The sequence below is a fragment of the Salvelinus fontinalis genome, chromosome 7, assembly GCF_029448725.1.
Source record: "Salvelinus fontinalis isolate EN_2023a chromosome 7, ASM2944872v1, whole genome shotgun sequence".
Taxonomy (NCBI): Eukaryota; Metazoa; Chordata; class Actinopteri; order Salmoniformes; family Salmonidae; genus Salvelinus; species Salvelinus fontinalis.
Window position 1 is genome coordinate 42,742,715 of NC_074671.1, and position 27,377 is coordinate 42,770,091.

The following is a 27,377-nucleotide window of genomic DNA, read 5'->3' on the forward strand; positions in this document are numbered from 1 at the left end:
TATAGTTGTAAGTAAGTAATTTCCCCACAGGATGAATGGTGAGACAAACTTGGGAGTGAACACAACCTGCAAACAGACACAAAAAAACAAAACAAACATTCTCCAAGACACTCTGACATGTTTTCGAGGTGAAAACCTAAGGTCAACAAATCCCCTCCTGTGAGGACAAAAAGCCACCAACCTTCAAAGCGTCAAAAAGGTAAACCATAACGTGACAAACCATGACAAACTTAGCTAACAACATTACGGTTAATAAAAACATCCCAGCTTCAGCTCGTCACAGCTTAATGTCACCGACACGTAAACACATCTAAACACGTCTTACAACTCCAGCATCACTCTAGTCCACTTACAAGAACTATGCATAAGTCTCAATTTACCCAAAGCGTGCACTTGCACACTCCCCGTCATGGATTTGAAAGCATTGGATTGGTGTAAACATTGGCTAAATCCACGATGGAAAAAGTGCAAGTGTACACTTCGGGAGAAGGGTGGCAAATCGGGATGCAGGCCATCTATGGGGGATTTACAGTAGGTCTGAGGAGGGTGTTGTCCGTCTATGGGGCCCATCCTTTAGGACAACATAACCACATACTGGGCTTTTTGATGGAAATGAGAGAATTTCGCTCCGGAACTGGCCCCGCTAATTGGCTTGGTTCCCTGTCGGATTTCATCCGTCCCCGGGAAGAGGGAGAGAAAGAGAGGGAAGAGGATCGAAGCAAGCGGAAGGGGATTTGTAAACAGCGGATCAGCATGCTGGCTTTCATGTCCCCAATTTGGCAGTAGTAGCGGGGACGGTCGTGTCCTGTCTGTCTGTCACACTGAGGGCCTTAGTGACAGCCATTCTGAGCCGGAGTGACGGGCAGAAGAGGTGGGGAGGGTGACGCAGCGAGAGGAAGCAGTATGGGATAGAAAGACCGGGCGCACAAATGTAAAAGGATACGCACACATACAGGTCACAGGAAAGTGCCTGTTATTGGAGCTGTGATCAGGCAGAAGAGTAAATACAACCTACAAACAAAAAATGATGCAGTAAGCAGCAAATAACATACTAGGCTCACCCATACTGAGAATGCATTCACTGATGCGCAATTGTGAGGTTGTCCTTATGGGCAATTCCTTGGTAACAGAATGATACTGAGACTCACATTTTTTACTTTAAAAGCCAAACTAAAACCGATGATTGCAAAGTTTAACCATACAACTCTATACACGAGAACGACTTTTATCAATTTTCACTGAAAGTATTACAAAAACACATTTACTTGAAGAACAGTGCAAAGTTTGGTAACAGAATGACGGCACAAGCAGCACAAACTGTCCATCTGCACTGTTCTTCAAGACATTTTTATTTTATGGGGGGGGGGGGGGGGGGGGGGGGAATTGTTCAAAGTAGAGTTGTAAGGTTTGTTTAACTTTGCAATGATCGGTTTTTGTTTGACATACATTTTAAAGTGACAAATCTTTGTTACTGTGGAATTGCCCTTATCTGATTATCAGCTCATTATCAGCTGCTGGCAAAACACACGAGGAAATATCTTTCCTTAATAGCATGCAGCAAATTTGTACAAGATGAAAAGCTGAAATGAGTATGACATCTTGGCATTTAAAGCGCACAAAATGTTCTAAATGTCACATACTATAAAACTAGCTATTTTCGCATACCCAATCAGCCTACTATTAAGAATACAATTATGGGTTGGGTATTCGGGCCCAGTCAGTCGGCACAGTCAGGAAGAGGACCTCAAAACAGGCAGGCTCGTGTTGACAGGTCCATTGAGACACCTCATCATACAGTAAATGCAGACATCTTCCACACATACCCATGAGGATATATAGTCGATTTTAGGCTTCGCCAGCACTTTGAAAAAGCTGCCACACCAGTCTCTGTACTGAACATACTGTACACATCTTTCATAATAGCCTATGAGAGAGTGTACTCTATATGTATGCACATGGTGAGGAGTCTCACGTGGCTGACGTGTAACGTGGCTGATCATCAAAAGGCCCGTCAATGCCGAAACTCCCTCAGGCGGTTCACTCAGCAAGGACACTTCAATCTCTACTGTTGTAGGTACTGAAGGGACAACCAGTCATCTCGCATCGAAGACTGTCTTTATGGTTGGGGGGGATATGAATATGAAGTGTGTAGGAGTGTGTGGATGGCGAGGGGAGTGCAGTTGAGATAAAATCAAATTTTATTTGTCACATGCGCCGAATACAACAGGTGTAAACCTTACAGTGAAATGTTTACTTACAAGCCCTTAACCAACAATGCAGTTTTAAGAAAATACCCCCCCCCCCCAAAAAAAAAAAAAAAGTAGTAAGAGATAAGAACAACAAATAATTAAAGAGCAGAAGAAAATAACAATAGCGGGCCTATATACAGGGGGTACCGGTACAGAGTCAATGTGCGGGGGCACCGGTTAGTCGAGGTAATTGAGGTAATGTGTACATGTAGGTAGGGTTATTAAAGTGACTATGCATAGATAATAACAGAGAGTAGCAGCAGCTTAGAAGACGGGGGGGGGGGGGGGGGGGGGGGGCAATGCAAATAGTCCGGGTAGCCATTTGATTAGCTGTTCAGGAGTCTTATGGCATGGGGGGGTAGAAGCTGTTTGGAAGAAGAATCTGAGATGGAAGTATCCACTAGATTTTGAATGCAGAGAGACCATACTGTTGTCCTCTCAGAGTGGGAGAAAGAATGAAATAAAATAAAGGAAAAGGGAACAAAAAAAGAGGGAAAGAGAGAAATAAAGAAACTAAGTACGGTAGAAAGAGCAAAAATAACGAGAAAAAGAGAGGGCAAAAAAGACAATCCAGTTAATATTGGCACTGTCAGTGTTTTGATTTCAGAATAGCCTTGTTGAGCGGTGAGTCCAACTAACAAAACGGATTGTGGAAGTCCTGCCTACGCAAACAAAGGATTTGTTTGGAAAATAATACGGTACATGCATAAAAACCCTAACAGCCACGAAAATAATTCCGCACCTCAAAATAAATTTGTCCCACTACAGTGTTGCACACACTTTCGATCAGAGGGGAATTGGAATTATACGTTTTTAATTTTCCAGTTTGAAATACAGCCATCAGAGTAAAACAACATTTGTGATCTACAATTATATTGGATATTTCCCAAATGGTACCCGGTTCCCTATATAGTGCACTCCTGGTCAAAAGTAGTGCCCTATATAGAGAATAGGGTGCCATTGGGGATGCAGATGGAGCTTCGCCGTGTTCCAGCTAATTAAGTCATAGTTCACGTTCAATCATCAGGCCAGAGTGAACCGAGCCTGTGTTTGGTGGAAAATCTGGGAGCGTTTAAGTGTCTTGCCCTCCGCTTCTGCTCCAACTGCACTCCGCACTTAAGGCTACACTTGGCTGGATGTTGAATTCCGAAGTAAATGTGTCTTGGAATTTTGATTCAGTCAAATGGTTCAAGAATGTCCTGGCTAAAGCCTTCAACCCAGTGAGTAGTCAGAGAGAGCACAAGGCTATGTCTCTAACCTTCTCCATTGAGGTTCCCCCCCACTGTATCAGAACAAGCTTGGGAGCGAGAGAGTACGTGATGGAGTGTGTGTGTGTGGTGAGTGTAAGTGAGAGTACGTGCGAGTGTGGTTAGTGTGTAAGTGTGTGAGCATGTGTGTGTGTGTACACTTGCAAGTCTGTGTGTGTGTAGGGCCTCCCGAGTGGCGCAGCGGACTAAAGCACCGTACCGCAGTGCTGAGGCGCCACTACAGACCGGGAGCCACATGGGACGATGCACAATTGGCCCAGCGTTGTCCGGGTTAGTGGAGGGTTTGGCAGGGGGGATTCCCTTGTCTCATCGTGCTCTAACTACTCCTTATGGCGGGCCGTCGCCTGCAAGTTGACTTCGGTTTTCAGTTGGACGGTGTTTCTTCCGACACATTGGTGTGGCTGGCTTCCGGGTTAAGCGAGCAGTGTGTTAAGAAGCCGTTAAGATGCATGACTCTCGACCTTCGCCTCTCTCAAGTTCATTGGGGAGTTCCAGCAATGAGACAAGATCGTAACTACCAATTTGATATCAATGGCCCTTTCCTGTAATTTGTTGTGTGTGCACTGTGAGCATCTGTGTGCATGCATATCTGTGTGCGTGTGTGATAAGAGGTCCAATAACAACAGCCCTGTCCTGTGACCTCGCCCGCCTGCAACACTCCCAGAAACCAACCAAGTAAAAGGTTGTGTGTGTGTGTGTGTGTCCATCCTGGTACCAAGTCAGATGTTAACAGTGTACATCTCCCCACCATTACCACTGACATGCTGGACGATTGGCGTCTCATCGGAGGGCCTAAAATCGATAGACATTGAGGCTCTATATAAGCCCTTCTATGATCGCAATCTAATCACAAATGTTTGAACTTCTATGGTGTAATAACAAGACCAGATTGATAACCATCTTTTTACTATACAGCATCACATTACCCAAAATCTCAGCAAGACAATTCTTAGCTTAGAACTAGTGCAGGGCTTCTCCAAACCTATTCCTGGAGAGCTACCTTCCTGTAGGTTCTCTCTCCAACCCTAATCTAGCACACGTGATTGTAATAATTAGCTAGTTGATAACCTGAACTAGGTTAGCTACAACTGAGTTTAAAGTGAAAACCTACAGGAGGGTAGCTATTCAGGAACAAGGTTGGAATGCCCTGTACTAGTGAAAGAAATTGAGAGATGTGTTAGGTGCTGTAACGGTCCTGACCTGTTTTATGTTGTTTTTGTATGTGTTTAGGTCAGGGCATGTGTTTTGGGTGGGCAGTCTATGTTATCTGTTTCTATGTTGGTTTTGGTTGCCTGGTATGGCTCTTAATTAGAGGCAGGTGTTTTGCGTTCTCCTCTAATTAAGAGTCATATTTAGGTAGGGTGTTCTCACTGTTTGTTTGTGGGTGATTGTCTCCTGTGTCTGTGTCGAAGTTACACCATACGGGATTGTTTCGGTTTGTTCGTGCGTTTATGTAGTCTGTTCCTGTGTCAGCGTGCTTCGTGTATTTGTAAGTTCGTTTGTTCAGGTCTGTCTACATCGTTTTGTTATTTTGTTAGTTATATCAAGTATAGTTCGTTTTTCGTCTTTGTCTGTTTTGTTTATTTAATAAATCATCATGTATTCACAACCCGCTGCGCCTTGGCTCGATCACTACTCCACCTCTTCTTATGAAGAGAGAGAGGAACGCCGTTACAGGTGCTTATTGGGATGGGGAAAACGTTGAGAAAACATTGGGTGAGTGATACTGGAATAAGCAGTGGCTGAACGACCTGAACAGTTGGAAAAGGGGAGTGCTAAAAGAGGCAAGAATGGAACTAGAATTCAGAGATTCATATTTTGAAACGTAAAGAGGGGAAACATTGGTCCCGTGTGGCTTCGTTGGAAGATCATGGAGCTTGCAACGCTAAAGTTGTGGGTCTGATTCCCACAGGGGACCAGTACAAAAATGTAATGTATGCACTCACTACTGTAAGTTGCTCTGGATAAGAGCATCTGTTAAATTTTAAATGGTTCCCTACCTTAAGAGCCCGAATCCTTTCTTCTTGGCCTTCTCCTGGTCCTCAGAATTCTCCGTCTTCTTCACTTTTTCTTCTCTTTCTTCTTCTTCCCTTTGTTGTTTTTCTTCTTCTTCCCTGCCTCTGATTCGATCTGGTCCTGGCGGGATGAGCCACTGACGGGCGTGTCTCGGCTGGAGCTCTGCTCTGACAGGTCATCTGTGAGGGAGGTATCAAAGGTCAACATGTCAACTAGGGCTGAATCCATTTAGTCCACTGGATGATTGTTCGGTCAATAGGCTGATGGTCGCCCGAGATTTCTTTAGTCGAGCAGTCAAAATGTATTTATTTATTTATTTCATGGTGCACAAGACACCTGTCTGTTTCGCGCCTGTCTCAGTGGACTAATCCATTGCGGAGGCCACGGGGATGGCACAGTCCATCACTCTAAGACATGTGATACTGAAATTGTATATGGTTATATTATGTCAAAATAATGGCGCAACACTAATATTATTTTAGAACAAATGCGTTTTCTCCTGCGTTGGATACGGTCACTGTCCGCGGTTCTGAAACATAATCTTCAGTGCGCCGCAGAATTGGCGCATTTCCCTATGCTGCTATGTGCATTATAGCAAAGATAACCAGCATGTTGGGATTTAGAACCATGCAGCGGAGGCAACAGCAGCAGAGGTGAGAAAACAGCCCTTGCCTTAGCCTAATTGTCTAAGAAAATGTCGGAGAGTGGAAAACCCAACTTAATTAGGTCTATAATCAATAGTCTAACTTAGATGTGCCTGGCTTTATAAATCATCCCTATAAATCTACGGCAGTAAGACATATCTTGCTTTTGTTGCCTGTTTGTTTAATAGCCTACTGATTCCGTGAGCACCAAGCCTCATGCAACGGCAAAATGTTGGATAAAACAATTTCACAGATTCGGCTGTTTTTAATCTTTGCTATGCTTTAATAAATGCTTTACACTCCCCCCCCCCCCCCCCCCCCCCGTTACAACAGACTGCTATTACTTATAATTTATTTAGTGTTGTTTACACTTCCAAACAGGCAGAAAAACTGTGTTTTAATCCAACAGCACCTGTTTGTCACACATAATATGCCAGCAGATCTCGCTCCCACACCCTCCTTTTTCTTGATCTCCTTCTTAATCATTACAATTATTATCATCATCATTATTATCATAATAAGCAATGTCGTTATCATTAGTAGGCTTTGTATAGTAACCACCATCGAGCTGTATGTAGGCTTAAGAGCACATCATGTTTCGTCTTAATACCATAACTTATTTAGGCCTATATTTCAATATATAGTATCTCTCAATCAATCATTCATTCATTTGTATATGCCATCACACAGCATACGAGGCGTTCATGCTTTGAAATGGAATCAATAATTTTTGTTAAACATTTAATAAAGGGAGCTTTGAATAATTAGCCTAAACAATAAATAAAGCGCAATTCACGAACGCATGCAACTGTTTTTAGTTTGCTGTAATTAGAACAGACTCTCTGGTACGCTTACATATTTAGTGTTGTTTATACTGTTCTAAATGGTCAGAAAAAAATGGAATATTGTAATCTAACAGCAACCGTTTGGCACACATAACACTCGCACAACGCTCGCTCCTATACCCTCCTTTACCTTGATCACTCGTAGTTTCCACAACTAAGTCAAATGTCTTGCACAGATCGGACTTCCCCTCTACCTCCTGAGCAAACGTTCACCCGTTTCGAGTTTCTTTTTCACGTCCGCCACATCCATTTTGCTGTCACAGTGTTACTGTGTTCCGAGATTGTTCAAACCAATTTATTGATGTGATTATGAAAGGCTATAAGTCAGGCCCTATTGGCCACATACTGTACATGCGACACTTGCATGTTTCAAGTAAAGAGAGCAAGGGTTCAGGGAATAGGGAATGTTTTTCCTAAACAAATTAGGGATTTCCGTAAGAGAACTTTTCAGTCAGAAACATGTAATAAACTAAATGGCTGAAATGACGTTGCAGCTAACACAGTGCAATAAACGCTTGCTGTCCCGTGGTGCCTTCACGCTGCAGTAGGGAGGAAAGCGAGACAACGTGCGCCAGTCACACAGGCACTCAATGTCATTTTTTTAACAGTGTGACCATCCAGCTCTTTCTTGAGTCATTTGTGTGTCTTAACTATTTAATCAAACAGTGTGCTTAAAGCATCAGACAAGGTCAGTGCACAGGTAGTTGATTTTATTCAAGCACATTGGGTGTGTCTATATGTGGAAAAATAAGTTTAAACAGAACAGGACAGTTTTTTTGCCAGGGACAGCCTTAAGGTCAACACAGATGCCATACATACAATAAAGTAGACAGGCAGACAAACACACACTCATATACCTCCCCCATCCCTCCTGCAGTGACTCAATACTTTGCAGCCGGGTTCACCAACATGTATTTTTGGGAAAGTGGGAGAGGGGGGGTGCTGACTCCAATCTTGTATTCAGAATCACTGGTTCCCCCCTCTAAGCCTGAGGCAACCACTCCCTGAGGCCAGAAGGAAAGTCAGAGGCAATTCTAGTGCTTTACGGTTCAGTTTGGATGCTCAGATGGTCACATCACACACACACACACACACACACACACACACACACACACACACACACACACACACACACACACACACACACACACACACACACACACACACACACACACACACACAGAGACAGATCTTTGGCTTCACATGAAAGATGTTACATCAAAAATGTGCAGCTGTGGGATTAAAAAAGTTCCCTGGCCAGAAACGCTGACTACATATTCATTGAGCCGCTAAACAGTGTGTCCTTTTGCGACCCCACGATTGCTGAATGTCAGCGAGTTACGCAATGGCTAAATTACTCATTATTAATATCCGTGATAAATCAAAGTTTATACAGCTCATGTGTGGATATTTCTGAATAATGGGTCCAAAGGCAATCATACACTGAGTGTACAAAACATTAGGAACACCTTAATATTGAGATGCAAATCCTTCTGTCCTCAGAACATCCTTAATTCGTCAGGGCATGGACTCTACAAGGTGTCAGAAGCATTCCACAGGGATGCTGGCCCATGTTCACTCCAATGCTTCCCACCGTTGTATCAAGTTGGCTGGATGTCCATTGGCTGGTGGACCATTCTTGATACACACCGTTCTTGACACACTCAAACCAGTGCATCTCGCACCCAGTTCAAAGGCACTTAAATCTTTTGTCTTGGCCATTCACCCTCTGAATGGCACACATACACAATCCATGTCTCAAAGGGTGTGTGTGTGGCAGGTAGCCCAGCGGTTAGAGCGTTGGACTAGTAACCGAAAGGTTGGAAGATCGAATCACCGAGCTGACAAGGTTAAAACATCTGTCGTTCTGCCCCTGAACAAGGCAGTTAACCCACTGTTCCTAGGCCGTCATTGTAAATAAGAATTTGTTCTTAACTGACTTGCCTGGTTAAATAAAGGTAAAGTAAAAAAAAAGCTTCATAGCTTCAAAATCCTTCTCTAACCTGTCTCCTCTCCTTCACCTACACTGATTGAAGTGGATTTAACAAGTGACATCAGTAAGGGATTATAGCTTTTACCTGGATTCACTTGTTTTTTTATATTTAACTAGGCAAGTCAGTTAAGAACAAATTGTTATTGATACAGCATGGATGGTCTGTCTATGTCATGGAAAGAACAGATGTTCCTAATGTTTTGTACAGTCCGTGTACATTACGTTTGATCTCAAATGGCCTCAAAAACCATGTCAGTCGAGAAAATATGAAATGACAAAAGACTAACTTTGTTGTAAAACTTAGAAATCACCCACAATCACCTACAGTACAGTGCAGCTTCTTACCCATTGATTTCAATACACAAAAAAATTCTACCTACTGTAAGTGGAAGTTCGTATTCGCCCAAGTGACTTCAAATAAGTATTTGTGGACAATGAATAAAAATACAGTGGGATAACTAAGAGCACTATGATGTCTCTATACCACAACATTGGGGTCCACCCTACGTTCCCTCGTCCCCACGTTCGTCCCCTCGGCACCCACTGACGAATTTCAAATCAAAATTGGCACAAATGCTTATTTTCCAAATCATTTTTATTGTAATGAGATTTGGCCTTGTTTGGGGAAGAGGATAATTAGAATGATACCCAGTGTGCTTTGCAAGTGTCAATTTTGGACAAAGTGTCCATTTTCAACAAATTACAAAATACTCAAAATTAAAATACGTATTTGTCCTCCCTGCCCCTTAGACCCCTGGCTTAGAAGATAGGGCTGTGGGAACACTGGGCTGTGGGAACTGAGGGAACATAGGACCCAGGGTACATATGTCCAAGGGAACATAGTCATGCTCAGGGTTGCATTAACGTTTATGGTGATTTCCCCTACCGTCCTCCGGCTCCGAGGGCGCGTCGCAGGACTTGTCGATGGCGGCGCGAAGCTCTGGTTGCAGCCCCTCCCCCGCACAATGTGAGGCCTGGGACAATGGAAAGGCACCTGGCTCTGCTGGCTCAGCTGCCGGGCCTCTGACACGGCCGACTGGAGGCTTTCCAAGGAGCAGGACTTCCATAGGCCCAAGGTGGGACCCAGGTCACTCCCCCTGGATGAGGCCTCTGAGAAGGGGAGAGACAGGGAGGGAGGGGAAGGAGCCCCCGGTCAGCATGGATAAAAGGATGGAGAAGGAGGACTGGAAGTGGAAAGAGAGGAAGAGAGAGAGAGATGAGCGGATGAGAAGAAATGGATGAACAATTTATAATGGGGAGTTAGAGTAAAAAGGATGGATAGGGACAGGTGTAAGAGATGGGCGGCAAGAGAGAGGGAAAGGATACATTCATGTAGAAGCAAAGGAAGAGGATGAAGGGGAGTGGAGGAGTGCCAAAGGACTGCCGTGAGTACACAGGCATGGGGCCACGGTTAGGAGGAAGACAGACAGAAAAAAAGAGGACACGAGAGGAGGACCACGAAGACGATTGGACAGACGAAAAGAGGAAGATCGCAGTTAAATGAAGAGGAGGGAGAAAGAGAGAGAGAAGAGGTGGAGGTAATGGAGGAGGAGTGCAAGGAGGATAAGGAGAAGAAACAAAAGCGGGAGGACACCAGAGGAGAAGGGAGCAGACAAAGAAAGAAGAGAAAAATAAGAAAAGGGCCATGCAGGAAAAGGTCTACTGCACATGTCATACACATGGCCAACCCTCTTCAAGGGGAGCTACTGGGTGTACAGGTGTTTTCTTCAGCCCTGCTGTAACACACAACAAAGGTCCCGGTGAGCAGCTAGAGCAGTAGGTGTTCGAAATTAGGGTTGGAGCAAAAGCACGCAGGATGGTATAGCTCTCCAGGAGAAAGGTTGGTCCAATGGCTAGCGCTGTAGGTTAGTCACAGAGGTCCATCGCCAGACCAGGGCATGCATGAGTAGGCCGCAGAGACAAACAGGCAAAGGGGATGTGGCGAGAAACACAGCCAGTCCCAAATAGTTCACTTATCCTTAATTTGGCCCTAACGCTATTTTGCTAAAAGGTATGGAAAATAGTTTAAAACCGACTGAAAAAGTGACTATTTCTAAGTGTCTGTTTCTAACTCCCAGCAGGGATTTGCCAGACTTTTATGCTTCAAAACGTTCTCGGAGATGGTAAATGCTCAAAATGTTCTCGTTTTAGACTCTCCTTTGTCGACTCAGTCTTCAAAGCATGAGAATATTCCTCATTGAAATTGATCTTTGGAGAGTGGGCGATAGAGTCAAGGGGAAAGGAGGGAAAGTGAGCCAGAGCTGCAGCGGCAGTGGCTTTTAAGTCCTAAATTGACTTTGAGGAAGAAGTTGGATTTGTGTGAAATAAGGGGTTATAAATAGAGAGCGGGTATGTTTAGGAATAAAACACTCAATTTGAGAAGCAGGATTTGTGTCACAAATGTAATTGTGGCTGTCCGGCTAGCAGCTTGATAGAATTAAGCTGCTTGCTGCTGGGTTCTACAGTGAACGGTGTGCTCAGAGTGTGTGTGTGTGTGCAGTACACGCTTGTGTGCATTTGCAAGCATAACACCACCTGTATGTGTGTGTGTGTGTGTGTGTGTGTGTGTGTGTGTGTGTGTGTGTGTGTGTGTGTGTGTGTGTGTGTGTGTGTGTGTGTGTGTGTGCATTGCGCACGCAAATGCACGCATACATGTTTGTGCGCGCACGTGGGCACATGTGTGTCTGCGTGTTTGAGTCCATATCCAGTGTAGGTATGTCAAATGGGTGAAGGTAGATGTAAATGAATAAATGAATAATGAGCGCTACAGGAGGGTAATCATCCGCCTGCAGAATTTCAAGGGTGAAACCAGCATTTGACTCCTATCACTGCCTGCTGTGGACCAGATGCTCAATGTGGGTTCATTCACTCACTCCCTCATCATGTCAGGTCAACAAGCATTGGTGATAGGTGCAATCCTCTGACAGTGCAGCACGAGACAGGAGTTCCGTAGGGGATTCACACAAACCAATACTGCCCATCTGAATACAATTTTGAGCAATATGAGTAATGTTACGCAACTCCCTCCAGCAACACACACCTGCGCATAGGGCCAAGGGAACGCATAGGGCTGAGGGAACGCGCATAGGGCCGAAGGAACGCGCATAGGGCCGAAGGAACGCGCATAGGGCAACGCGCATAGGGCCAAGGGAACGCGCATAGGGCAACGCGCATAGGGCAACGCGCATAGGGCAACGTGCATAGGGCCGAGGGAACGTGCATAGGGCCGAGGGAACGCGCATAGGGCAACGCGCATAGGGCCGAGGGAACGCGCATAGGGCAACGCGCATAGGGCCGAGGGAACGCGCATAGGGCAACGCGCATAGGGCCGAGGGAACGCGCATAGGGCAACGCACATAGGGCCGAGGGAACGCGCATAGGGCAACGCGCATAGGGCCGAGGGAACGCGCATAGGGCAACGCGCATAGGGCCGAGGGAACGCGCATAGGGCCGAGGGAACGCGCATAGGGCCGAGGGAACGCGCATAGGGCCGAGGGAACGCGCATAGGGCAACGCGCATAGGGCCGAGTGAACGCGCATAGGGCAACGCACATAGGGGCGAGGGAACGCGCATAGGGCAACGCGCATAGGGCCGAGGGAACGCGCATAGGGCAATGCGCATAGGGCCGAGGGAACGCGCATAGGGCGGACCCCAATGGTACGGTATGGTGTGGTATAGAGAGAAGATAAGATATACTTTATTAGTCCATGCAAGATGAATATACTGCTTTTATTCAACCCCCGATATACATATAGTACACAAACACACATTAGATTGGAGAGGCTGGAGCAGAGGGCAGCCACAGTGCATCACTCAATGAGCAATTCAGGGGGTTAAGTGACTTGCTCAAGGGAACATCGACAGTAGGTGGCACTTGAGATACTGATGCATTTGTAAGCATTTCACTCTTTGACTAGAGGGAGCATTTCTGCAGCTCAACTGAGCAAGGGCGCCACCGGTGACAGAAATGCCACTTTTTAAGCAGCCTCTCCCTGCAGTGGATGATTTAAAAAGGTCAGTTGTCATGGAGACACCTCTGTCCGTGTCGGGGGGGGGGGGGTGTGTGTGTGTGTGTGTGTGTGTGTGTGTGTGTGTGTGTGTGTGTGTGTGTGTGTGTGTGTGTGTGTGTGTGTGTGTGTGTGTGTGTGTGTTTGAGCCTCCCTCTTCTTCTCATCATCATGGAGGATAAACCGATAATGTCTATCTTTCCAACTCGGAGAACCCTGGATTCAATCTCTCGGCTAGCCAATAAAAACCACGTTCACTGTGACGGGAACTAGTAAAACAACCTGTATTTTAACCCTTTCCAATAAATGGAAAAGGTATATAACAGTTTCAATGTGGGTGGGTGGAAACCTTCAAACCTATTTTAATACCACAACCTTTGGGTGTTGACTTTTGAGCTCTACCAGATGAAAACAGAATAATTTAGTGTTCATAGGGCAAGGTACAGTATAGGAGAGGCAGATACAACAAAACAAACAGGTTTAAGAGCGGTACAGTAAGCCTTGCACATGAAAGTGGCCACTACCTTGTCTTGTGTGAAATAATGAACTTAACCCAAAAGTTCCAATCAAAGTACGGGCCAATTAACGTCCCGACCAATCACAGTTTAGTTCCAATTAACGTTGCAACCAATCATAATTCATCTAATCTCCCTGAGTGCACTCTGATAAATCACTAACATTGCGTCCCCAGACGGGACACAGATGCAGGCAGTAGGCAGTAATCGTGTTTAGATGTATAGATGGAGCCTATGGCTGCATATTGCTCCGTTGGACGTATGGCTCTAATAATGGTCGGGGACTTAAAAGGCCATTTCATCATTACAGACTCACCTTTAGTGGATTAGTCGCGTGCAGGGATGGGGGGGGGGGGGGGGGCATGGACTAGAGATGGGACATGTGCCACTTGTTAAAGCTAGGTTTAATGAAATGCACTACTATGCTGCGGTAGAACACAAAGCATGTAGTGTGGGCAGAGCACACACACACACATACGTGCGCACACACGGACAGATGGCCCTTCCCGCTACAGAGTGATCCATCAATTCAAATCAGCCCAACATGGTGACTTTCAACTTCAATCAACAACAGTGAGATGGGGGAGAAGGGGGCTGGGTGGAGAGAGAGAGCGATACGAACTACAACAAAGCAGGGTTCCATGTTGGCAGGGGAAAGGGACGGCTCCATGTTTTCAAAGTCTAATTGCAGAAGGGGACAAAACAGAATAATGGACACTGCCAGTTGCACAGCGGGCCAGAAGCTAGCCAGTGTTTGCCGCATCTAACAGGGCTTCAAGCGTGGGTGGATATCCCCCATCTCCAACAGAAACAAACACAGGCATCAGCGGAGCAAAACGTGCACGCACGCACACACCACAACACGCACGCACCAAACGCTTGAAACAGCTGAGACAAAATTTGTTAGAAGACCTGTGTGTGCGCAGGGCTTCTAAGTGGAGTGTGTGTGTGTGTGTGTGTGTGTGTGTGTGTGTGTGTGTGTGTGTGCGTTGGAAGCGTTCCCAGACCTGTGTGTGAGTAGAGCTGCCAGAGGGAGATGTTAAGAGCCGGTGGACAGACAAAGAGGAGGATGGAGAGATGGTGACAGAGACCACGATGGAGTGAGAGAGTCCCCCTCCAAACATCCATCTATCCCCCTCTCCTACACGAGCATGTTCTCCTCCGGCTCCTCCGGCTGTTGATACACACTCTAGAGAGAAAGAACCTAAATCAGGAGGCTTTAAAGACCGGGCTTATACAGGCTGTAGCTATGAGAAGGTAGAGAGCGAAGGAGATTTAGGGGCACTAGGAGAGAATGGAAAGGGAGGATTATTTGGAAGGGGAAGCTCAAAGGATGGAGCATGTTACCTATAATCACACAACACTAGGAAAGCACAGAGAAGCATGAAAGGGTGAGAACAGAGGAAGAGAGAGGAAGGAGGATAATTGGGATATGGAGAATAAGAGAAGATGAAATGGGGATAGGAGGGGACAGACTAAGCGTGAGAGAGACAAGACAGACCGCTCCGGAGAGAGAGAGAGATACAACTAGTAGAGAAAGAAGACTAAGAAGAGTAACAAGAAAGAGGCGTAAAACAAACATAAAAGGGTGAGGAAGATAGAAAGAGAGTGAGAGCACGGAGAAAGTGAGGAATAGAGAAGGTATGGAGAGAGTGAGAGCAAGAGAGGAAGAAATCACAAAAGCAAATGAGAGAGCGAGAGCGATAGACAAAGCAAGACCCGAAATAGGAGAGAGAGAGAAAGAAATAGGAGCAAAAGAGAGAGAGCGAGTTGGGAGAGAGAGACAGGAAAATAGAAGGAGAGCAGGAGAGAGAAATAGAAGGAAATAGTAACTCTGCATCATACTACACCCCCCCCCCCCTCCCCCAGCCTGAACAGAGGTTTTAGCCAGATTAAAGCCGGAGGCGGAGCCCCTCTTAAAGACCATCCTACTAATGAAATATGTCAAGGCCTATAAAGAAGCACGGGCCATTTAAAGAATCATGCACGGGGCCAAGTCCAAAACAGCCCTGTCAGCAAACTGGCCTCAGTGCAGCCTGTCAATACACATTAGCTTCCACATCAGTTAGAGGCTGATGTAAAAAATGAATCTCTTTATCTATCATAGCCCATAAGGGTTATTATGACTACCGATCAAAAAATGGGCTTTGAGGGAAATCATATGGGTAAAAATAGGTTTGGGTTTATGGGGGGGAAAAAAGCTGAGCGTGGTACTTTACTGTGGGGGTAGTACTTGTAGAGTTGTTGTTATGCGGCAACAGGTTTATGCTGCGGTAGATTTAAGGTGTGTGTGTGTGGACGTGTGTCTGCAGGGGGCGTGCGTTCAAGCCTATCACTCAATCCCTGCACCCTCTTTCTCTTTTAAGTGAAAGGCGACAAATTAAGAACATCCTGGTCTAATGCAATCTAGGGCTGTCAGAGCAAAGAGGTATCTTAACAAATCACTTCCTGCTGCTTCCAGCGGAGTAAGGAGAACACATAAAACAGGTGCAGTGACACAAAGCATCTCCCCGCTGATGTGTGTCCGCTCCAGGGTGAAGTTTCCCCAAATGTACCCTCAATCCTTACATTAACCATTAGTGGGGAAATGCAAAACTGACCCATGACCAGTGTCTAGGGACAACTTCACCCTACTATGGAAGGAAGAGTCAGAGGAGTCCTGAACAGGTCATAAAATTCTGATTATTTTTCATACCTTTTTTCAATGTTCAGTCCGCTTTCTTTGTTTGAGAAGGTGTGTGTTTGTGTGTCTGAAGAGTGTGCGTGCGGTTTGTGTGTGTGTGTGTGTGTGTGTGTTAGGGATATGGATAGGGGGAAGAGTGTGTTTCTTCACCTGGTCTCTGCTCTGCCAGGGATCTCAAGTTGCTCTCATCAGCCACTGAAACACAGAACACACACACAGTGAATATTGGAACACCATAAACGGTTGCCTTTGTTTCTCTGGGCAGAGATGGAGAAAAAGAGAGAGGGAGCAAGACACGGAGAGAAGAGCAAGAGGGAAAGAGAGATAGGGTGGGGAGGGCAAGAACTGGGTACTCGCTCCCTCATTCCCTCCCCATTTCCCCCACCTCCCCCCCTCTCTCATCACTCTTTCCCTCTCTCTAATCCACACCAACAGGATTGAGGCAGGCAGGCAGGGAGCGGCATCAGCTGCCAGAGGGACACTGCACCACGGGACACAATAATAGGTTTTCATTACGTTGCAATTTCTCTGAAATAATCCCTTTTCATATTTTATGAGGTCAATTTTCTCCCGGCAGAGAAACGAGAGAGCGGAAAAAGAAATAAAAATTGAGCGAGAGGGAGAGAAAATGCAGCTGCGACAGAGGTGACAATGGATTAGACTGGCTGTTATATTTGCTGGCTTCACGCGTTACGTTTTCCCTCAAATACAGTAGCCACAAAAAAGGTTGGTGGTGGGTGGGTGTGTGTGTGTTAGCCGTGTGGCTCGAAGCTAAAAAATAATGTGCATATGAATCTGCTTCTATTGTTACAGAGATCCCCCCTGTTCGGAGAGCAGCATCAACAATCTCTCACCCACCCACAGATAAATAAATGTTCTCCTGCTGGGATAGAAATTTGTCACTGGTGTTGGCGAGCTCACTACGGCTACTGCTCAGTGAATTGCACGGTTTCTTCTCCACGTGTGTGCCTTCATGTACATGACTCAACTAATGTCAGATCAGGTCATGTGGTCAAGGAAAAACTCTTGGGTCTGAATTCAAAACGTGTCTCAAGAGTAGAAGTGCCGATTTAGTTCCCACCTTATATTCCTTATGATTTCAAAAGCAAAACTGATCCTAGATCAGCACTACTACTCTGAAAGGCTTTATGAATATGGGCCCAGGTGCAACCATTAAGACAGACTTGAGCGCAAGTGTTTAGGATCACAGTCTTGACTAAGCCTATTTAACCAATGTCAGATACCTCTGAAATGCTGAAGAAGCCATGTGTGCGTCCTAAATGGCACCCTCTTCCCTATATAGTAAGCCAAATAAATAGCCTTGTAGCATGAGGCAGCTTGATGTATAAGTACACACCCTGGCCAAAAGTTCCTGAATAGGGAATAGGGTGCCATTTGAGATGCAGGCCATGTTTTGCTTGTGCATAAGAAAACATATGCTAAGCACCAGAGCTTAGATTGCTTATTACTTTTTGCTAAATGCAAAAATAAACCCTCAGAGTTGACTCAACCGGCTTAACCCCCGTTTGGAAATGGGAAACTACCCCCTATTAAAGGGGGTGATCTCTACAAATGTGACACACAGCACAGGGTCAGTGTCATACAGTCCCCATGCTTCTGGTAACACCGCCCCATCCTCAGATAACACCGCCCCATCGTCAGATAACACCGCCCCATCCTCAGATAACACCGCCCCATCCTCAAATAACACCGCCCCATCCTCAGATAACACCGCCCCATCCTCAGATAACACCGCCCCATCCTCAGATAACACCGCCCCATCCTCAGATAACACCGCCCCATCCTCAAATAACACCGCCCCATCCTCAGATAACACCCCCCCCATCCTCAGATAACACCCCCCCCCATCCTCAGAAAACACCCCCCCATCCTCAGATAACACCCTCCCATCCTCAGATAACACCCCCCCCCATCCTCAGAAAACACCCCCCCATCCTCAGATAACACCCCCCCCCCATCCTCAGATAACACCCTCATCTCAGTCTGTCATTTTCATGAGGGAGGGAGAGGAAAGGGGGGGTAGAGAGTAGGAGAAAGGTGAAGTGAGAGAAATAGGTAGAGAGAGAGAAAAAGGTGGATGCATTGAGAGAGAGAGAGAGAGAGAGAGAGAGAGAGAGAGAGAGAGAGAGATATCCACAGAGAGAGAGCGAAAAGAAGAAAGACGGACGGAAAGGGAGTGAAAGAACAAGAAAGAAGGAGATTACGAAAAAAAAGAGTAAGACAAGAGAAGCAGGGAGTAGGATGCGGGGGTCTCTTCCTAATAAAAGCCAATCAATGTGGAGTAGCGGCGTGCAACTAGTTTAGGAGGGGGAACCCAATCCACAACACTAATGAACTGGGATTGGAAACCAGCGACAGGCAAAAAAAACTTTACAGAATGAGATATACCTCACTCTGAAACAGAGGAGAGAGAGAGAAAGGAAGGGGGACGGTGGGGGATTGAGGAAAGAGAGAGATGGGGGAAGAATGAGGGAAGAGGGAGAGAAAAAGAAGAAAAGACAGAGAGGGTGGGAGTGAGAGAGCGAGTGTGAGAGCAAAATAAAAAGAGAGGCTAACAAGGTCACCCAGGGGCTAATATGAGGAAATAAGCTGCTGTGCTCTCAGCTTTCAGGGAGAAAGTTGAGTATGACTGAAGGATTCATGCTTGGCACAGACTGAGCAGTGTCATGCGGAGACGTGCGCACACGCACGCACACAGAGCAGTGGCTAGACTGACTAGACACAGTCTAGTTCAGGAACCGTTGTCTTGAAAAGGTCAGGCCTCCCAAGTGGCCCACGGTCTAAGGAACTGCATCCCAGCGCTTGAGGGGTCACTACAGACCCGGGTTCGATCCCAGGCTGTGTCACAGAGTCCCATAGGGCGGCGCACAATTGGCCCAGCGTCGTTCGGGTTAGGGGAGGGTTTGGCCAGGGGGGGGGCTTTACTTGGCTCATTGCTCTCTAGCGACTCCTTGTGGCGTGCCGGGCGCCTGCAGGCTGACCTCGGTGTGTTTACTCTGACACATAGGTGCAGCTGGCTTCCGAGTTAAGCGGGCGTTAACGAGCGCGGTTTGGCGGGTCACGTTTCGGGGAACAAATTACTCGACCTTCGCCTCTCCCGAGCCCGTTGGGGAGCGATGAGACAAGATCATAATTGAAATTGGGTGAAAAAGAGGGTAAAATACCCCCCAAAAAGATATAATGTTAAAAAAATTGGCAAACCTTTTATGGTCATATGCGTGCGTTAACATAACATTAAAAGACCATTCCAATGGGCCCATGTGATAACAATGTTGAATCTGTGCTTGAAATTCAATACTTAACTAGGGACCTTACAGATGTTGCATGCATGGTGGACAGTGGAAGGGTCATGTCAACCTTTATTATTTCATACAAAGTGAGTCCATGTAACTTATGTGATTTGTTAAGTTGAATATTTATACTTACTTGTTAGGAATTTTTTATTTATAAAAAAAAAGATATAAAATTGAGATGTTTGGGATGAGTTGTACTGCAGAGTGAAGGGAAAGCAGCCAACAAGTGCTCAGCATATGTGGGAACTCCTTCAAGGCTGTTGGAAAAGCGTTCCAGGTGTAGCTGGTTGAGAGAATGCCAAGACTGGGCAAAGCTGTCATCAAGGCAAAGGGTGGCTACTTTGAAGAATCTCAAATATACTTTGATTTGTTACATTTTTTGGGGTTATAAATATATAGTATATACAGTCAGCCACCAATTGTGCAAGTTCTCCCACTTAAAAAGATGAGAGAGGCCTGTAATTTTCATCATAGGTACACTTCAACTATGACAGACACAATGAGGGAAAAAAATCCAAAAAATCACACTGTAGGATTTTTAATGAATTCATTTGCAAATTATGGTGGAAAATAAGTATTTGGTCACCTACAAACAAGCAAGATTTCTGGCTCTCACAGACCTGTAACATCTTCTTTAAGAGGTTCCTCTGTCCTCCACTCGTTACCTGTATTAATGGCACCTGTTTGAACTTGTTATCAGTATAAAAGACACCTGTCCACAACCTTAAACAGTCACACTCCAAACTCCACTATGGTCTCTTTTTTTACCATATTTAAATGAATATATCTTGTAATTGAACAACATTTTAAGGTGGCCAATAACTGGAGACTGTATGCCGTTAATACGGGACATATGTTTTTTGCTAAACCTCTTATTAAAAAGCTGATAGTAGTAGTATTTCCACAGAAATGTCAAACATGCTAATTGCTAACCCGTTAGCTAACATTTTTTACGACACCAATAATCACAAAACATTGATGGCTTGATCACAAGATAACACTGTTGAAGGATATATATTTCTTAAACGCTGTTGAATAAGTCGATAATACGGGTGCTAAGCTAGATAATATTTCACTTGAGGTCAAATGTTTTACAGTATACGTGGCGAAAGTACATATCTGTTTTACCGTTTAGAAATGAATGCACTGAATGTATCTTGTCCCCCCCCCCCCCCATTTGAAGGTGTCATAAGTATTTTGGACAAATTCACATCGTGTAATACATATATCATCGTTCAACAGCATACGCTAAACAAACAGACTATTCCAAACATTAGGAACACCTTCCTAATATTGAGTTGCACCCCCCTTCTGCACTCAGAACAGCCTCAATTCGCCCGGGAATGGATTCTTACAAGGTGTCAAAAGCGTTCCACAGGAATGCTGGCCCACGTTGACTCCAATGCTTCCCACAGTTGTGTCAAGTTGACTGGATGCCCTTTGGGTGGTAGATCATTCTTGATACACACGAGAAACTGTTGAGCATGAAAAAGCAGCCCAGCAGCACTGCAGTTCTTGACACAAACCGGTACGCCTGGCACCTACTACCATACCCCGTTCAAAGGCACTTAGAGCTTTTGGTTTGCACATACACCCTCTGATTGGCACACACACACAATCCATGTCTCAAATTGTCTCAAGGCTTAAAAATCCTTCTTTATCTGGTGTCCTACCCTTCATCTACACTGAGCAAAGTGGATTTAACAAGTGCCATCAGTAAGGGATAATAGCTTTCACCTGGAATCACCTGGTCAGTCTGTCATGGAGAGCAGGTGTTTTTAATGTTTTGTATACTCAGTGTATAACATAGTTGTGTCATGATCTGAGCTGAATCATACATCACTTATTCGAAAGGACTGGACAGGTGAAAGCTACAGTACGTGGTGGAACCCTTGCGTTCACCTATCCAATCATGGTCGTATTCACTAGGAACCAAATGGAAGCATGTGGGCCGAAGCAGGGAGGGACATACCTTGGACCTATTTTTGTCCAGTAAAAAATGTTTGATTTTGTGCAGACATTTTTGCTACAATGTACACTAATGAATATGACCAATGTCTAATTTTAAAGGAACTTTAAGGAATGTGTCCCAAATGGCAATCTATTCCCTATTTAGTGCACTACTTTTCACCTGGTGTGGAATTCAACCGGGGCCACAGTGTAATGACCTCCGGTGAGGTTGTGTTGTGCATTGGAGTTTAGCATTCATCTCCTCCACGGAACCAGGCGAAGGTGGCGAGAGGAAATCCTCCTCTATCGCCTCCTCTTCCCCGTGATGGGCGTGGCCACCGGTAGTGGGAGGAGCTGGACGGGGAGAGGATACGGACACGGACACGGACAAACAGCACAGACAGACATACATCAATCAGAAATTCCACCAGTGACCAGTGCCTTCAATAGAGTAGGATGGAGTGTTTCATCTAAGGCCAGTTTTGAGTCTATCGCCCTAAAGACTACGGTTAGGATTGAGGGTGGTTAAGCTGAACCTAGATCAGTGCTTACCGGCAACTTCTACTCTACTACTACTGTGTCAAGCACACATGAGATCTCAGACACATGAATGAGATCTATGCCATGTAAATGCAGGATCACATTTGGAAAAAGTGATAGTCCTGTTATAAGAGGAGAAATATATCTTCCTCTGGCTGGAGCTAAAGCAGTCATCACTTTTCATGAAGGGCCACTGAGACAGGAGGCATTGGATATGTCCCAAATGGCACCCTATTTCCTATATAGTGCAATACATCTGAGCCCGATGGGTGCCATTTGGTATACAGCCATTGCGTTGGAAGCTGTGTCAATGCTAGTAGTCTGTAAGACTGCCTGCCTAGGAGAGTAATGCAGTAGACCTACACACACTCAATCATCTGACGGAGCCAAACAGTATTGAGGGATAGATTTACAACTGTGTGCACGCAAGCACATACACAATGGAAATGAATGCAGCTGATTCTCCTTGAATAATGGATCCATACTTCATTTAGCTTAGCACGGCCAACTCTGTACGTCTCATGAAACATGTACAGCACACACACACTTTTCGTATTGACTGACCTTCATGTCTTAAAAAGTAATGAACTGTTGTTTCTCTTTGCTTATTTGAGCTGTTCTTGCCATAATTTGGACTTGGTCTTTCACCAAATAGGGATATCTTCTGTATACCACCCCTACCTTGTCACAACACAACTGATTGGCTCAAATGCATTAAGAAGGAAAGAAATTCCACAAATTAACTTTTAACAATTTACACCTGTTAATTGAAATGCATTCCAGGTGACTACCTCATGAAGCTGGTTGAGAGAATGCCAAGAGTGTGCAATGCTTTCATCAAGGAAAAGGGTGGCTACTTTGAAGAATCTCAAATTTAAAATATATTTGAATTATTTTCACACTTTTTTGGTTACTACATGATTCTATATGTGTTATTTTATAGTTTTATTCTACAACGTAGAAAAGAGTAAAATAAAGAAAAAATTAGTAGGTGTGTCCAAACGTTTTACTGGTACTATCTATCTATCTATCTATCTATCTATCTATCTATCTATCTATCTATCTATCTATCTATCTATCTATCTATCTATCTATCTATCTATCTATGTATGTATGTATGTATGTATGTATGTATGTATGTATGTATGTATGTATGTATGTATGTATGTATGCATGTATGCATGTATGCATGTATGCATGCATGCATGCATGCATGCATGTATGTATGTCTACTACCGTTCAAAAGTTTGGGGTCATTTAGAAATGTCCTTGATTTTTTAAGAAAGCACATTTTTTGTCCATTAAAATAACATCAAATTGATAAGAAATACAGTGTAGACATTGTTAATGTTGTAAATGATTATTGTAGCTGGAAAAGGCAATTTTTTTATGGAATATCTACATAGGCATACAGAGGCCCATTTATCAGCAACCATCACTTCTGTGTTCCAATGGCACGTTGTGTTAGCTAATCCAAGTTTGTCATTTTAAAAGGCTACTTGATCATTAGAAAACCCTTTTGCAATTATGTTAGCACAGCTGAAAACTGTTGTTCTGATTAAAGAACCAATAAAACTGGCCTTCTTTAGACTAGCTGAGTATCTGGAGCATCAGCATTTGTGGGTTTGATTACAGGCTCAAAATGGCCAGAAACAAAGAACTTTCTTCTGAAACTCGTCAGTCTATTCTTGTTCTGAGAAATGAGGGCTATTCCATGCAAGAAATTGCCAAGAAACTGAAGATCTCGTACAACGCTGTGTACTACTCCCTTCACAGAGCAGCGCAAACTGTCTCTAAATAGAATAGAAAGAGAAGTGGGAGGCCCCGGTGCGCAACTGAGCAAGAGGACAAGTACATTAGAGTGTCTAGTTTGAGAAACAGACGCCTCACAAGTTCTCAACTAGCAGCTTCATTAAATAGTACCTGCAAAACACCAGTCTCAACGTCAACAGTGAAGAGGTGACTCCGGGATGCTGGCCTTCAGCAAAAAATATGTTTCTTTTTTGCTGAGTTTATATATTAACACACACTGTACAAAAATATAAACACAACATGTAACCATTTGAAAGATTTTACTGAGTTACAGTCTGTATAAGGAATTGTGTACAGATGCTTGTGACATAGGGCCGTGCATTATCATGCATGACAATGGCTCTCGTCATCTATGTGCATTCAAATTGCCATTGATACAATGCAATTGTGTTCGTTGTCCTTAGTTTATGCCTGCCCATACCATAACCCCACCGCCACCATGGGACACCTTGTTTACAACGTTTAAATCCGCAAACCAGTCACCCACGTGACGCCATACACGTGGTCTGCAGTTGTGAGGCCAGTTGGACATACTGCCAAATTCTCTAAAACAATGGAGGCGGCTTAATTTAGAGAAATGCACATTCAATTATCTGGCAATATCTCTAGTGGACATTCCTGCAGTCAGCATGTCAATTCCAATCGCCTTCAAAACTTGATCCATATGTAGCATTGTGTTTTGTGACAAAACTGCACATTTTAGAGTGGCCTTTTATTGTCCCCAGCACAAGGTGCACCTGTGCAATGATCAAGCTGTTTAATCAGATTCTTGATATGCCACACCTGTCAGGTGGATGGATTATCTTGGCAAAGGAGAAATGCTCACTAATAGGGATATAAACAAATTTGTGCACAAAATATAAACGTCTTTTGTGGGTATGGAACATTTCAGCTCATGAAACATGGGACCAACACTTTACATGTTGCATTTATATTTTTGTTCAGGGTATATAACTGTTGTGATAAAGCCGCTGTACACTGTTGTTTTTAATGGCAAGTGTGAATGTTTGCGTGTGTGTGTGACTGTGTGTGTATACTATATTCATCTCTGTGTGTATAAGTCAAGCACCAGTATGAGTGTGTCCATCTCTTCTCTAGTTCAGGCCCTACTGTGTCCTCTCACCTCCAAAGCTGTAGTAGATGTTGTTAGGGACCATGGACGGCTGGGCGCTGGGACCGTTGCTGTGGTGGTGGGACTCCAGAGCTGCAGCTAGAGCCGGGGGTCCGGAGGGGCCGTCTGGGACCTGGTGGCTAGCCGCCTCCTGGCTCTCCTGTCACAGCCAGGGGGAGAGGAGCAGAGGTCAGTGCATTAGGGCCTATAGTTTTTCCTGATCACTTGATTTGGAGTGGCCCAGAGTTTTCCCCACATTGGATACACATTGAATGTGTTTTTAGGTTTTCATGTGAGAGGTATGTAAAATATGAGAAGGATGACACTGGACATTAAATCATTGAATGAGAAAAAATACATATGTGCTTCTTAATTGAAAAGGTATGGGGACAATAAGTGCATAGTATAGATGCACATATGTCATGTTGAAGTGTAGATCATAGAATATCTTTGAGTATCAGAGTACTATATTTCTTTGACTACAGTTAGAGACACATTAGCCGCTTACCCACTATCGTTCCATTTCCGTTCGAGCCATCGTGGGCTAGCGTCAGAGAAGCTTGAAAACCGAGAAACTCAACACGCCAGTAAATAAGAATGTGCCGCACTTCCATTGACTTCAGTCTGAATCTTCCTCATGCTCATGAGAGACCACAGGAAGTAATCAAATCGCTTATTGAGTCTATCGATTTTCAAGCTTATCCGGCGGCAACATGCACTGGCTCGCATGGACGTAATACCAGTTTCTGAACGGCTATTGCACAGAATCAATGCACTATACACACACTCTACCTAATGCACTGTACAAGAACTCTACCTATTTCATATTGAAATCATAACAGACATCTTCCCATTGGCTTACATTGTGTTTCATCAGTAAGAGGACAATAGCGCCACTGAGACTCGCTGTTTGGTTGAGGGTTCGTAAATAGTGTAATTACATGAATCCCTCATGCTGGTGACAGGCATGTTATCGCACAGTGTCCACCGCCACAGAGGAACAGGTGGAAAAGCACCCTCTGGGCCCCGGTCAAAAGTAGCGCGCTATGTAGGGAATAGGACGCCATTTGGGACCCACCTAGACAGATAGAGATGGCTGGTGGCAGAGTGAGATGTACTGCAGATAAAAGATGACTCTCCTTTGAGAGCGATGTGTGGTGGGATCTACAGCTGTCACACACACAGGCGTACACACACACACACACACACAAATAAATGGATAGACCCAAAATCACCCACACCCTGTCTCTCTCCAACTCTGTGGACGTGTGGCTATGGGCTTTGCATCATTGCCACATTATATGTAATGAGCAGTGGTGGCGTTACGCGCTCACCGTCTCTATGCGATAACTCTTTTCATTAGGCCATCATCCTCATATCAAAGGGGGATTTTCATTGTGTGCGTTCGGTAGCACAGTGTGTGAGTTAGGCTTTGGGGGGTGTCCGTTGTGCTTTTGTTCCTGCGTGCAGTCACACACACGTTCCCAATGGTATCATTAGCCGGCAACCACGGCTCTTTACATGTATTACTGTCACACACACACACACACATCTTAGTGTGTCAGAACGGCTCACACACACGGTACCGCTCCATCCACCCATCTGTCTCATGGGGCTTTGACAGCCAGGCAGAGCCATCAAAGCAGCCAGAGAGGAGCTCCCATCCTAATCCACAGAACAATAAGAACCTGCTGGTCAACACAATGAGGCTATGGAGGAACACCCCACCAAACACACACTGTGTCCCCCAACACCCGCTCCTCTGAGTTGGGTAGGGTGAGAGAGCGAGGAGAGGTGGGGGTCCTGGAGCTACCCTCAAGGCTTTGATCTTTCATCTTGGGGTCTCGTGGTCTGATAAGATTAGACCTGGTGTGTGTGTGTGGATTGCTGAGTGAACATAGGCTGAGGCCTACCGAGATATGCAGTGAGAACTGCACTGGCAGTTATACAATTTTCCTACAGGCTCTGAGGGAGCACAAACACAATGTATTTTTCTGCCGATTTGGAAGGAGCACCACTTTGGTGTGGCCAAGGAGAGACTGACAGGAGGACACAAAAGGGGAGGGTCATTGGTCACACCCATTTAATCCCATAACCCCCTGCTATCTCATCTCATTCTCCACCCTGCCCCTCCATTATACCCTACCATCAGACATTAACACCGTAATAGCTCATTTTTTTCTAGTCTTTCTTCTTCCACTAATAGCTACCCCGTCACGGTTCACAATGCTTCTGTATGGCTGTTGTGATTAACCAAGATGCAGCTGTTCACTAGGGCTGGGATTCACAAACTTTTTCACTCGGGGGGGGGCCCCCCTCCCAGCATTGGGGAACATCCCGCGTCACCCGTGCGCACGTGTCACGTCTATTTCTATAGGCACAAGCACTGTTAATGACACAAACTGTTCACACCCCTCCTGTTGGTGGAG

General features: G+C 45.1%; 1 pseudogene; it reads right to left on the reverse strand.

Annotated features, from left to right (window-relative positions):
- LOC129860067 (partitioning defective 3 homolog B-like) overlaps positions 1-27,377 on the reverse strand; it is a 204,826-nt pseudogene that overhangs the window by 60,011 nt on the left and 117,438 nt on the right.